This window comes from Cervus elaphus, chromosome 28 (genome assembly GCF_910594005.1).
Source record: "Cervus elaphus chromosome 28, mCerEla1.1, whole genome shotgun sequence".
NCBI lineage: Eukaryota > Metazoa > Chordata > Mammalia > Artiodactyla > Cervidae > Cervus > Cervus elaphus.
Genome location: NC_057842.1, coordinates 8,521,693 through 8,529,516, shown reverse-complemented (window position 1 = coordinate 8,529,516; position 7,824 = coordinate 8,521,693). Strand labels below are relative to the sequence as shown.

Below are 7,824 nucleotides of genomic sequence, written 5' to 3'. Positions count from 1 at the left end.
GATTTTAAGACAAGAATTTTAAGTAAAGGCAATAATATTTAATGTCTATAATAGTAAAAACATCAGTGCAATGTGAAGGTAAACCATAAACACATATGAAGCTAACAACAGAGTCTCAAAATATATGAAGATAAGAAATGACAGAACTGAATAAAGAAATACATAAATAGACAAAAATCATTAAGGACATCAATACCTGACTTTCAGTAAAGGACACAACTTGTAAATGAAAGCTATATATATATATATATATATATATACACACACACACACACACATATATATATGAACACTTGAAAAACCAGGCCTAATAAAAACCTTATCAAACAGTCCATACCAACAGAATAGAAATTCTTTTCAAGAACACTTAAAACATTCTCCAGGCCAGATTGTATTCCAAACCAGACAGTAACTCATAAGTTTAATGAATTTATGCTCTTTAAGAGAGCATAAGAATATATTCTTTAACTATAATGGAATGAGATTAATAATTAATGAGGAAAAAGTGGGATATGCACAAACAAAAATTTGTGCAAATTGCCAAAACACTTCTAAGTAAGAAATGTGTCCAAATAAAATAACAAATGGAAGCAGAAAATGCTTTAAATTGAATGAAAAACATATCATAAATATACAAACTTGTAGGATGGAGATAGAATAATGCTTGTAGGGAAAATGTTTTGATATAGATGTATATGACTATATTAAAACAGAAAAAGGATCCCAAAATAATGACCTAATATTTCTCTTTATAAAACTAAAACAAGGAGATTATTTGGAATAATGATTATTATTATTATCAATCAACTTAAGTAATAATGAAAAGTAAAACAAATAAATGAAAGCATAGAAATACAACAGAAAAAATCAAAATAAGAAAAGTTGATACTTTGAAAAGATCAAGAAAACTGAAAATCCACTCCTAAATAAGAAAGATGTCAAATAAAATATCACAATGAAAACTGGAAAGTAATCTGAAATGAGTGAATAAAAATAATACAGGAAATCCAAGAAAACTGGTGTTTTGTTATTTGAAGAATAATATTGATAAAACTTTAGAATGACTATAAAAAATGATGAATTCAATTTACTAAAATCAAGAATAAGAGATTTTCTATACTCTTGCCTGGAAAATCCCATGGATGGTGTAGCAAGGTAGGTTACAGTCCATGGGATTGCAAAGAGTCGGACACGACTGAGCAACTTCACTTCACTTCACTTCATGAGACATCAAAAGCATTTTACAGAAAAGATTATATTAAATAAAGATTAGACGATCTAAGCAAAATGGAAAATTATCAGAAAGACACAAGTTACCAAAGCTCAGGAATAATCACAAAATTTTAAATGCTTACAAAATATTAAAAGGTTGAATTGGTAATTGCAAAAGTTACAAAAAAGAAAAGCTCAGGACTACTTGGTTTTATTGGTGAAATCCCCCAAACATTGTAAAATAAAAACTGTAATTCTTCAAAAACTCTTTCAAAAATAGAAGATAAAAGAGCACTCTCCAACATATTTTATTATTCAGCATCTTTTTTTTTTTTTTGTATATCAAACCAGAAAAAAAACATATTCCTAGTGGTTCAGATGGCAATGAACCTGCCTTCAGTGCAGGAGACCCGGGTTCAATTCCTGGGTTGGAAGATCCCCTGGAGAAGAACATGGCAACCGACTCCAGTATTCTTGCATGGAGAATTCATAGAACAAGACGAGCCTGGTGACCTACAGTCCATGGGGTCGCAAAGAGTCAAACATAACTGAATAATTAACACACACACACACAGAGGAAAGAATTACACATTTATATACCTTCTGTAAAAATTCTTAACAGAATACTAACAAAACAAATTCAAACTATTCTGTATAAATATACAAACAACAAAAATATATTGTACAGAAAGTGACACATAGCCATTATTTTGCAATAACTTTAAACAGAGTACAACATATAAAAATATTGAATCAGTATGTTATACACCTGGAAACTAATATAATAATGGAAATCAACTATATTGAAATATACAAAAAATAGTACATATAAAAAGGGGTTACATATCATGACTAACATGTTTTATTACTAGGAATATAAAGAAGTTTGCCTATATAAAAATAATCCATGTAATATACCATAATAACCGAATTCAATGACATGATGATCTCAAGAGACATAGAAAGTGTATTTCAAAAACGTTGAAATTTTAGTAAGCCATCAACAAAATTAAGAATCAAATAGCATTTCCTCAGCTTGATAAAGGGCATTTACAAAAAACAAACACACACACACACACACACACAAAAAAAAAAAAAAAAAAACAAGCAAAACACAGCTATCATCAATCACATTGGTGAAAGACTGAATATTTCCCCCAAAGACTAAGAATAAAAGGAGTATTTCATTTGTAACGCTGCCTCCCAACATTTCACTAGAGGTTTCTATGAGTTATTTGTCAAAAGGAAGGAAGGAAGAAATGGCATGTTGATTGAGAACAATGAAGTGGGGATGTGAAACTGTCTCTATTCACAGATGTTGTGATCTTGCATTTAGAAAATCTTCAGAAATGCATACCCCTTAAAAATGACTAGAACTGATATTAGTTTGTCAAGTTTTCAAGGACATACTGTCAATATATAAATTAAATTTATATTAGTATGTTTACAATGAACATGCCAAAAATGAAAGAAAACCACTTAACCTATAAATATCAAAACAATAAATACTAAGAATTAAATTTATCAAAATGCAAGATGCAGACTAAAAGCTACAAACTATCACCTAAGGAAAAATTAAAATTCTAATAAATTGGATGATATTGCATACTATATTATTCATCAGGAAGAGAAGCAAAGTAAAAGTGGGAGAAGAGCACTTTAGGATATGAATAAATGGGTATTTTTGTTGAGAATGAAACTCCTTTACATTCATTAGGTCACAATTAAGGATTAGAAACTGAAGAATGGTAAAATAAAGTAGCTTTCCAGATTTTTCACAGTGTATGTTATGGTCTATTAAGTATACTAGGGCCATCATAAATTAAAAAAAAACAAACAAAAAAAAAGCATTGAAATGTAACTATAAAAAAATCAAGCAAGAAATACAAACTTTGATGATTTGAGAGATAGTTAATAATTAGAGAATAGCAACACAATATAATTCTATCTAAAAAGAGATGACTGCATGTGTGTTCTCATTAGGGGAGAAGGAATTATGACAAAGGGGATTATTTATATCACACACTGAAGTCTTGATGCCTGTCCACTTTTATTTTTTAAAAAACAGTTTTCAAAACTACTCAAAGTATTTATACAACAAAGGTGTATCCTTTCATTTGATTGAAACAAAGTTTATGTAAAGGATGCAATAGTAACAGTGAGGTCAGCATTACTCCCTTCTATACTTGCAACATTTTAAAGCAGAGACTTAGGATTTTCAATGAATTTTAAAAATTTTATCTGAAGGGAAATCATGTGAGGGGTAGTTGAGCTCTTTCAATCTCATTCCCTGACTGGAAGACACTCTGAAGCTTCCATATACATGTTGAGTGCAGAACCTCCTGGTATCTGGAGCATGAAAAGTTCTGATTATGCATTCTAAGTAAGTCAAAAGATTGGAATTGCTATTTATGTGTCTGTTAGAAGGCACAGTTGGAATAAAACGATCTGCTGACAGCTGAGATAAAAATTCCAGTGATAAACGCAAAAATAAGAAATTCAAGCAAGAGACAATATAGAAATACTGATAATTCATGGTCTTAGATAAACAGTAGAAAAAACCAAGTCAAAGCTGAATGAGACAAAAATTGTACTTTTGTCCTTAACATGTTTGTTATCTTATAAAAACCAAAACAGTGCACATTTTTTTCCTTTTCTTTTCTTCTTCTTATTTTTTAATGTACAGTGCTTCAAAATACTGGAGAATCCTACAATTAAATAACTGAGAAGAGTAAGTGAAATGAAGGAGCAATTTTGTTTGTTTGAACATCCAGTTTACTTTGAAATGCCATTCTCACAATACCATTATATATAACTTCACACTGAACAACCTCATGGTAAAATACGAAGATAAGAGAAGAACTTAAAGTACATTATTTGGACATTGGAAGTGGGAAGAGATGGGTGCTGGCTAACCTAGCATGCTCTAGAAAGCTGAAGTGAAACCAGGAAATGTGGAAAGTAAAAACAATGCGACAGCTTTCAATACAGATAATCTAAAAGGGGAAGAAATCAGTGTGCTCAAGGACTACTAGTAAAAAGTGTATTTTCTGCCCTAGTCTTTTGTTGTTAGAGTAAAACATTGATAAAGCAAAATGTGATTTTATTCTCTGCAAGAGAAAATCAGACCTTCCAGTTTGGTTACAATTCCAAGCTTAGTTCAATGTGAATATTCTGCTGGAGACTTGGAAAAAAAAAAAAAAGACAAACAGATACACTCATTTACATATTTCAAAATATATTCCAAGATTAAGAGATCTGTGTACCACTTGGTTCACCAAATAGCAGTCAAAGTAATTTGACTTTATACCATAAGCAGAATATTAAGATTGTTTTCCTCTCTGAAGTCTGATTATTTCAAGTGAGAAAGATATGTATATATATATATTCAGACATTAGAAAACAGATCTCTTTGTTAGTAAGTTCTATCTATGGGCAAAGGACTCCTATTTAATTTAATTGTTTCAATCTTAAATATGAAGAAAAAGTTTGGAACCACAAAATGTCCAACACATGTCTTTATCTTAAAAGATTAAAGTCAAAATCCAATTTGTAGAAAATATCTCATAGGTAAGACATTTAAAATAAAGTTGTCCTCAGTGATGTAGAAAATGATATAGTCAGCCTTCATTATATTCACAGAATTGTATCCAGGATCCAATGTTGACTGGCTCAAGTCCCATAGCTAGTCTTCTAAAATCATAGATTCTACACCTACTGGTTCAATATTCTCAGATTGAATCAACCACAGATTGTGTAATATGCAGTTGGTTGAACTGTGGATGCAAAACACACAGATATAGTGTGTTTAAAGAATATACTTATTCTTTAAAAATTTGCATAAAAATGGACCTACATGGTTCAATATTTGTTGTTCAAGAGTAGATTTATTATAAATTATTAAATTAGCATAATAAGATAAGTATTAGCATATTTATATTTTGGCCTTCCCTGATAGTTCAGTTGGTAACAAATCTGCCTGCAATGCAGGAGACCTCGGTTTGATTCCTGGGCTGGGAAGATCTGCTGGAGAAGGGAAAGACTGCTCATTCCAGTATTCCGGCCTACAGAGTTTATATCTATAAAATTTAAAATTACCATGTTATAAATTTGTGATATTCACAGTAAGAAGAAAGAATTCTTGGACATTAAAAAACTGATAACAAGATTTAAAATACACCTCAATACAAGAACTGAAATGTTCTAAAGTGGAGTGAAAACTACAAGATGAAACAAATTCTGCTTCTTTCAAGACGTGGTGAACCTACTTTTCTATTTATTCAAGAAAACATACAAAAAAAATTTGAGGTGTTATATAGACAAAGATAGTAACAACATAAAACATGCTCTGAAAGTTGGAGAAATGGTAAAATAGCTAGAGACTTTGTGACCTGAAAAGCGACATAGTGATGAGTTACCTGGGTTTTCTTCTTCTCATATATCCCAAGTTGGGTATTGGATAAACCTTAACATTATATACTCTAATGGGTGTAGACAAATAAAACTCCAAAAAGCCTGCTGTCTCTAGACCAAAGACCAGAAAAAAGGTAGACTAACAAGATAATACATCATTAGACAATTGCAGTTCTACTCCAATCAATACCACAGAAAACCTGTGACTTTCCACACATCCATGCCAGCAAAGGCCAGTTGGGAAACATAAATCTACATACTCACCAAAGAGTAATGAGGTGCCTCAGTCTACAAGTTGGGTGATGTCAGAAAAGGCAAAGAAGAAGCCCAGATTTCCATGTATACTGGGCAATAGTATGTACCCTCATCTCCAAAGAACTGCCAGTAGAAATCATGTGGGGAACATGGACTTCCATCCTCAAGTAACATTAATGAAAGGAAATCTCAAAGAAGCCTAGAAGGGGGGTCAACATTTCTACCTCATTGCTATGGGAAGTATTAAAAGACTTTCCTAATCATGCCAGACACAGAGATACAAATGAAAGTTGAGCAGAGAGCTGAAGCTCCAACTTCCACACAAAAGTCATAATTCGACATTTCTTCCAGTTGTCAACAGAGGCCAAACGAAGAACATTTACATGTGTCCTCTACCTCATGTAAGAGATGGTGCCATCCCTTTCTCTGTCAAAACATTCTTGGAAGAAGCTAATCAAAGCAGGTTAATGTAAGATCCAAAACCTTGTAAAACAATATGTATAATATCCAAATTTCAATAAAAATCATGCAATATACTGGGAAAAAAAGGTTTTAAAGTGAATGAAAAGTGGCAATCAATCATCCATCATAAAACTGCTTCAAATTACATTTATAAAAATGCTTAAAACAATTCAAAGAATAGAAAACTTTAACAAAGAAACAGGAAGTCTTGGCAAAGAGGTTAAAAATATAAAGATCTAAATGGATATTTTAGTGTGGGGAAAAAACTCAGTGGAAGTGTTGAATGATAGAATGGAGAACATTGAAAAAGACAAAAATAGAAAATAATCTACCTTCCGAAAAAATTAAGTTGAATACCCTGTAGGATAGTACCAAAAGATCTAAAATTTATGCCATCTACTTCTGAAGGAGAGGAGGAAGTGTAGGGCTGAAGAAATAACTGTAAAGAAAAAATGATAAAGAAATAATTCAATTCACTAAACTTGATGGAAATTAAGCAAGAATATAAAACACAACAAAAACTGATAGTATCTTTTCAGCATCTATAGAATACTCTACTCAACAACAATAGTAAATACATCCTTTTCAATTGCCCATAGAGCATATATTAGGTAAAATAAGTCCCAAATGATAAAGCAATCCTAAACAAATTGAAACGATGAGAAATGTTTTTTGTGTTCACAATAGAATCAAATTAGAAACCTATAAACGGGAAAACTTCAAACACTTGGAAACAAAACAAAACAATTTTAAATAATCTGTGGGTCAAGAGAAGACTCTCAAGGGAAATAAAACAATGTCTTGTGGTAGGTGTTGTCAAGACAGTAGAGAAAGAAGATCCTGGACTCACCTTCTCCCATGGACACACCAAAATTCCAACTATTTACAACAACATAAATACAGAAAAAAAAAAGAAAAGAAAAGAAAAAGAAAGAAAGAAAATGAAATAGGTAGGAGGGACAGTATAGTAAATACCCACACTCTTAGGTATATGACCCACACATAGGAAGCTATTGTAAAATAACAATTGCAAAGTTTCTCCCTAAAGAAAACAGGGATCTGAGCTCTGTTTCAGACTTCTCAGCCTAGGATTTATTCATTGGGAAACAGTCCCTAGAATGTCTTTGAACACCACTGGGATTGTATACAGGAATATGAAGGGGCTGTAGGAAAGGTTCTGCTCTTAAAGAGCATTCACAAAATTAACATGCTCAAAGGCCCAGCTCAGAAGCTATAATATGAAAAAATTATGGTTCATACCTATTTTTATATCTTGGAGAGACTTATAGAGAGCTAAGAAGGCAATTGAGACTACAGTTAGCCATGAAGACAGTTTGTGCCCTCCAGCAGGCCAGGCTCCAAATGAAGCAGGACTTGAAAGTCAGACAGGCCGAGGGCAACCCCACTTACCAGCTGTCTACTAGAAGGGCTAACCTGGCCCACACAATGGGCTATTCTATATCCTATAGCTCTGGTGACTAG

The 7,824-nt window shown here is 32.1% G+C and overlaps 1 long non-coding RNA gene across 1 annotated transcript; it reads left to right on the top strand.

Annotated features, from left to right (window-relative positions):
* Nucleotides 1-5,157: 5,157 nt before the first annotated feature.
* On the top strand, nt 5,158-7,311 carry LOC122685448. Its single transcript, XR_006338392.1, has 3 exons — nt 5,158-5,283; nt 5,957-5,964; nt 7,300-7,311. It is a non-coding gene; the product is annotated as an uncharacterized LOC122685448 (long non-coding RNA).
* The last annotated feature ends 513 nt before the right edge of the window (nt 7,312-7,824 follow it).